Genomic DNA, 6,511 nt, shown 5'->3' on the forward strand with positions numbered 1-6,511 from the left:
GGGTCCTTCTGCCGCTTCCTTCTCTGCAGAGACCTCAGCCAAGCTCTACTGCCAGGCAGGGCCCAGCCTCAGAGGTCTCCTGTGGGCACTGCGCCCACTGGGTGCATGGAAAACCCAGTTGCGTTCCCTCGGACCTAACCATCCGTGCTGTGCGACTGTCCCGTCTGTCCCCTTCCCCCCTCCGCCCCCTCCCAGGCCTCAGAATGAGGACTCCCGCCGAGGGCCCCTTTCTGGACTCAGAGAACAAAATACACTGGGCACCAGTCTTGCACTCTACTGAATTTTGTAGGGCAACCTGGCATCTCTGAAAGTCCTTCTACTTCCCTCCCTCTTTCCTTTTTTCTTTGGACGCAGCTCAGACTCATAATGATCCTCCTGTGTCAGCTGCCCCAGCGCTGGGATTATACGCATGAGCCACCAAACCAGGTTTGGGGCCCGCACCGCACCACCGGAGTTCCGGGGCCCTCACAACTTGCAGTCCTGGGGGATTGAACCCAGGTCTTTGTGCTTGCCAGGCAGGCGCTTAGACTGCCAAGCTATCTCCCCAGCCCCTTCCTCCCTTTTAAACAGGCATGGACTACAGTGAGGGAAGCCACCAGCACGGGGTCAGAGAGGTCTGGACTCAAATCCCAGCCCTACTAGTTCCTAACTTGAGCAGGTTATAGGACCTCTCTGAGGCTCAGTCTCTCTCAGTAAATCATAGTGGACCAGAGCATGCTGGCAAAGATTGAATGTAGCCATTGTCTGCCAGGGCTTCCCATTCCTTAGGCAATAAAGCTGAACCATAGGAAAAGGTCATATAGATTGTGTGTCCGAGCTTTCCCATTTTACAGGTGAGGAAACTGAGGCCCTAACAGAGGTAATTTCCCCATGCACTTCTGGGTCGCCTAGGCAGTAGCAGGGCTGGGGCTAGAACTGGTAGGCCAGGACTCATTCGTGATCTCAACTGGTTTCTCATTTGCCCACCATTTGCCTTCTCTGTCGGCCATAGGCAGAGCAGTGGAGGGTGGGGAGGGTCGGTGTAACAGGCGCAGGTCAGCAGCCGTAGGACCTGGACCCTAGATAGCCAGTAGGTGTCAGGCTGTGCTCAGGGGCCACAACAGTAGTAGTGCCTGTTGCTGGGCTGACAGCCTCACTTCAATCCAAAGGTTCTTTCCTGGGACTCTGCTGTGCCCCACACTCAGAAGCTAGAGTGCGCTCAGGGAATAGCCAGAGTGGGATGAGGCCACTGACCCACTTACGAGGAAGTGGCCATAAGGAAGAACTGAGGTCTGGAGATGCTGCACAGAAACAGAAGCTGCGCAGGCTGCTGGCCCCTCCTTGGGCTTTGTGGAGTGCTGATCCTGCAGGCTGAGTAACAGGCAGAGTCACTCTATGCAGATAAACTGGAGCACTCGCCCTGCAAGGGAAAGTGTCCAGAAAGATGATTCGGAGTCCAAACAGGCAATGGAAAACCTATGCGTGTTCAAAACTGGAATGACTGGCGGTGACAGGCAACAGTGCTTGTCCCTGAAGGCCCGTACACAGAAACTAGTGCCCCGAGTCAGAGTGCTTAGAAATCCTTGAAAAGCTGACAGCACAGAATAGAAAGTAGACAAAACCAACCCAAACACTGTATGACAGTGGCCTTCCCAAGAGGTGGAACCCTACAAACACAGTACCTGAGGTAACACTGTGCCCATGCTCCTTGCCCAGGCTAGATGCACTACGTTGAGCAAAGTACCTAACTTCTGTGTGGAATACAGAGGGAGCCACCTTCTCCAATACACTGTCTTCCTGGATTCACCATCTTTGACATAGGGGCTGCCTGCCTATAAGGTTGGTCTTCCTGATTGACCCCATTAGGCCAAGGGTGATAAACAGAGTGACTTCAGTATGCAAAAGTGAGAGAAACAGCCCCTGGTTTCACCTTGTGAGGAACACAAGTTTCTCCAGAAGTGGGCACCTTCCAGAGACCTCAAATCTAGGAGTTACAAAGCAAGGAAGATGGTTGAGCAGGAGGGAGGGGAGAACAGAGTCTTTGCATCTTCTAGAGTTTGCTGGTTCACAGACACTTCCAAGGCATCTGCTGTGTGCCCAGCCTGAGCCAGACAGGATGTAAAGCCAAAAGAAAATGGGCTTTGTCCTTGGGTCACTGCCCACCTATTAGAAGGGGACTAATGCATGCTCTACAAGACTTGGTGTGGTGGGCTTGGATCCCAGGCCTACGGTGCGTGGGTAGAAACCTGGAGAGTTCCAGAAAGGCTTCCTGAAAGATAGGCAGTGGGTTGGGTACCACAGTCACTGAGTGATGGGAGGAGAAGGTCACAGTGTTCTGGCTGAGGGGGAAGCTGTAGCCAAAGCAGGAAGAGCTGGGGCCATCTGCAAATACATTCTTGAGCCCTTCCTGGGGGCCACTGCAACCCGCACTGTGCACATTGTCTCTTTCGCTCGTTGGAGCAAGCATTAGGCAAGATGATTTCCATTTGACATCTGGAACCTGAGATGCAGAAGGGAAATCTTCTCCACCTGTGGTCCCCACATAAGTGACAAGCAACAGAGGTAGGGATTCATCACAGGCATGCCCTACTTCAAGAATTAGCCTAATTGGTCCAGTGTAAGTCCATTAGAGTCTTTAGGGCAGGTTCATGTGCTGCCTATGTAGATTTCTAGCATGGGACTGGGATTGAGCCTGCAATCCCAAATGGGACCAGCAGCCCCAGGTTCTGCTTGCCTTTTAGGAACTGTAGGTCGATCACAGCAATAAAGAGCTAAAGAGGAATTAAAGGAGTGATTGATTTGGATTGTGATAGTTTTGTTCATGCCGGAGAAGAATTATAGCCACTGTAGGAAGAAGAAACCAGAGAGCAGCTAGTCTGATTGGCGGGGACCAGGTCCCAAACTGGACCTGAGAGTGGCGTAAGCCAGGGCAGCAGAGCAGGGAGAGGGCATCAGAGAGAGGGCGCAGACACCAGGCCAACTGCCTGGCTGGATGTGAGGAGGAGAGAGCCGACGGATGCTCGGATGTCTGGTTTGGGCAGCTGGGAGAGTGGCAGCACCTCCTGCAGCATAATGAATGTGAAGGACAAGCGGACCTGGGACAGAGTGCCCATGGGAGATCTAGGCAGGCGATGCAGGACCCGGGGAGTTGGCAGGGGCAGGGCCAGGGGACCCCTCAGCCACCCGGGGCACAGGCCCACAGAATGCACCAGGCAGCCTTTGCACTTGGCTGTCCTGCCCCGAGCCCACCCCGATGGAGCCATGCAGGAGCCTACTGGGGCGCACATACTGTCTCAGGGATGGGGAGGACCATAGAGTGGTCTCCCCACACTCCACCACCCTGGGCAGTGAGTATGGGCCACACAACACCAGAAAGCGCTCTGAATCAGAAAAGCCATGGCTGCACTGGCTCAGGCATCATTGTCCATAAGCAGCTGAGATCATAGCTGGCCCGGGAGAAAGCACCCATGACACAAAAGGCCCCACCATAGAGCTGGTCCCGAAGCCCCATTTCCAATTCCAACCATGAAGATGAGCGAGGCAGCCACTAGTGGCTAAGGCTTGGGGTTTGTAGGAGACAGGCACAAGTCTGAGTGATCTGCCTTCCAGCCGCACAATGAAAATGTGTCACTGAAGAAACTGAGCCACAGAACTAAGAAACACCAGGCCTGGGATTAGGGCTTAGATCTGCTGGCCCAGGGTGGTGCTTCAACCTCCCAGGGTGTTCGAAATAGGGCGACAGTGGGAACCGCAGCAGCAGACCAGCATGCATGGCAGGGGGAGCTTTTCAACAGCTCCTTACCACTGGGCCAGTATTTGCCATCCAATGCGGTGAGTGTGGAACCGTCAGCTCAGGGCAGGGCTTGAGCCAAGCTCAGCTTGTCACCAGCACCCTTCAGAGGTGAGTGTAGTGACTCTAGAACGCTTCCTGCAGGAGGCAACCTTGGCTGCTGAGTTATGTCGCAGACTTTCAGGGTCATTTGGGACCTGGATAAACCCCTGCTCCCAAGAAAGTTCCTCCAGGGGCAGGCATGGTACATACCAGCATAATACAAGCACAGTAGCATCAACAGCAGGAACATCTGCGGTGTATTCATCTACCCTGGCCCATATGATCAGGTATGTCACTGTATTCCTGACAAGTGAATGGCACGTGACATTAATAATGAGTCTCTGTCCCCCTGTCCTCCATTCTTGGTTTATCCAGTTGTCAGTGCTGGGAACCTGATGCATGCTCTTCTTCTTACTATTTCATTATTATTTTTTCCACTGCCAAACCAAGGTATCAACAGAGGTGCCTTTCAGGACCCAAGCCTAAGATACTCCAAACTGTTGTTATAGTTGTTACACACACACATACACACACACACACACACACACACACACACACTTCCTCCCCCTTTTCCCTCCACCTCCTTCTTTTCCTTCTTCAGTTAATGTCTTTTTTATTCTTGGTCACACTTAGGCCAGACTTTAAAATGGAACTGAAGGATGACACACCCCTGAGGCCAAAGAAGAGTGGGAGAGGTCAGAGGAAGACCCCAGAGAGGGAACTGGACTTTCAAGGCTGCTTTGCCACATGCCCAGACCCATGTGGGGTTAAAAGCACAAGCCCTTTGGAATCACAAAGCCTTGATGCAAATCCTAGAGCCACCTCTTGTTGACCTGGAGCAGGTGCCTTCCCCTGCCTCAGTTTCCTTTTCTATAAAATGGTGCTCATGTAGACACCACATCTTAGAACTGTGAGGATTAAATGTCGCACTGGGTCCCAAGTGCCTGGGTTAGCACCTGACACATGGTAAGCACATGCCACCATTCAGAACAATTATACCTCAAGGGCCTTTTTTTTCTGTCTGCATCTTCTGCTTTAACAAAGAAAGCAAAAGGTCCCATGTAAACACGGTAACAGCGATGAGGCTGTCTGTGTTAGACTTCAGTGAATGTGAGAGCCTGGCATGGCAGGTGGGAGAACAGCCCCTCAGGCAATCTGGGGCAGCTTTGAGAAGGAGCACAGTGCCGAGCTCTGGGGGACATGTCCATGAAGGCTCTGGGAATGGCTGAGACTGCAGGGAAAGGAATGAAAAGCAGAGAGAGTGGGAAACAAGGACCAGATACCAGGGCACACAGAGAAAGGGAACCAGAGGCTAGGGCTTCTGAAGGGGGCTCACAGGTTGTAGATTGGAGAAGCCATTGACTGTTTAGCCCTTGGGACTGAACTCTTAACATAATTGAACCCTTGTCACTCTCTGGGAGAAGCCTCCTTCTCTAGCACGTTAACTCATCTAAGAACTGGCACAGGCATTAAGTCTGGGTCTGGAAGACTCCAAACAGCTCTTCCAGAGCTATCCAGCGCTCTCGCTCAAGGAGGCCCCAAGCTAGCTTTCCCACACTACTGCAGCTCCTGGCCGCCATGCCGCCACTGAGGACTACTGTTAATGCTCTCCAAAGCCCACAAATCCTGGGCCTTTCGGGCTCTCCGAACTTCTGTCCTGAAGCACCTGTCTACAGAGAAGGTCTCCAGAGTCAGGGGGCCTAGTGGGAGCCTTGTGCACACACTGGCCCTTCTGAACTGGGAGCTCTGGGTCCCAGTTCTAGGAATGACTGCCTGGAACACAAGTCTGGGTGATTCTGACTGAGACGAGGAACAGAACTAGTGGAGACCTAGGGATGTCATATGGGCAAGCTGAGCACCTGGGATCCAGCACCTCAGGCAAGCTAGGGCAGTGTGGACTGCCTACACACATTCTCCCAAAACCCAAAGGCATCCTCCTCTGCGCGCCCCGGGTACTGTAAGCCACACTCTCAGGCAGTTCAGAGCCCCTTGGGACAGACGGCCAGCTTTGTCAGCTCCGTGCAAGGACATTTAGTGAGTAGCTGGCCCTGCTTCCCAAGGGCAGCTTCGCCTCCCGGACTGTCCCCGGTCAGGGCCCCGGGGTGGGGGTGGGGGAGTTAGGAAGGCAGAAGGCCGGCCCTGCGGTTCTGCTCTTCCTGGGGCTCCTCCGGGTCGGGGATAAGCACAGAGGCGCATTTCTGCCCCGCTGCTGCTGCCTGGCCCACACCTGCTGCCCTCCCCTGAGACGCCCGGTGAATCCTTGTAGGTAAGAGCCAAGTACAAAGCAGAGCTGGGGAGGAGACTCATGAGAGCCAGAGAAGGCAGAGCGCCAGAGAGGGGTCTGGGGTCCACAGGTTCTGCCTGGCAGCGCGATGGTAACAGCAGCACACCTCCTGCAGTGCTGGATCCCGCCTGCGGCCTGGCAGGGCTGCCATTCGATGCCTTCTTTATATGGGCAGGAGCCTCTCCCAAGAGCTCCTAACTTCTGCCCCCTGCAGCTCTTCTAGTCCCGGTTTCACCCCGCTGATCTCTGCATGTCACTCTGGTTAGTAAACTAGGCTCGCCACAGAACGCGACAGTTTCCCCATAGGGTGGGGGCTGAGGCCCAGGGCTCCCGCTGAGCGACCCCTAGGTGGAGTCAGCTAGGAGCAAGCCCCAGCGGCTCGGTCCCCCCACCCCCAGCCCCTTTAATTTGAGTTC

The sequence above is a fragment of the Octodon degus genome, unplaced genomic scaffold (genome assembly GCF_000260255.1).
Source record: "Octodon degus isolate 3935 unplaced genomic scaffold, OctDeg1.0 scaffold00084, whole genome shotgun sequence".
In the NCBI taxonomy this organism is placed as follows: domain Eukaryota; kingdom Metazoa; phylum Chordata; class Mammalia; order Rodentia; family Octodontidae; genus Octodon; species Octodon degus.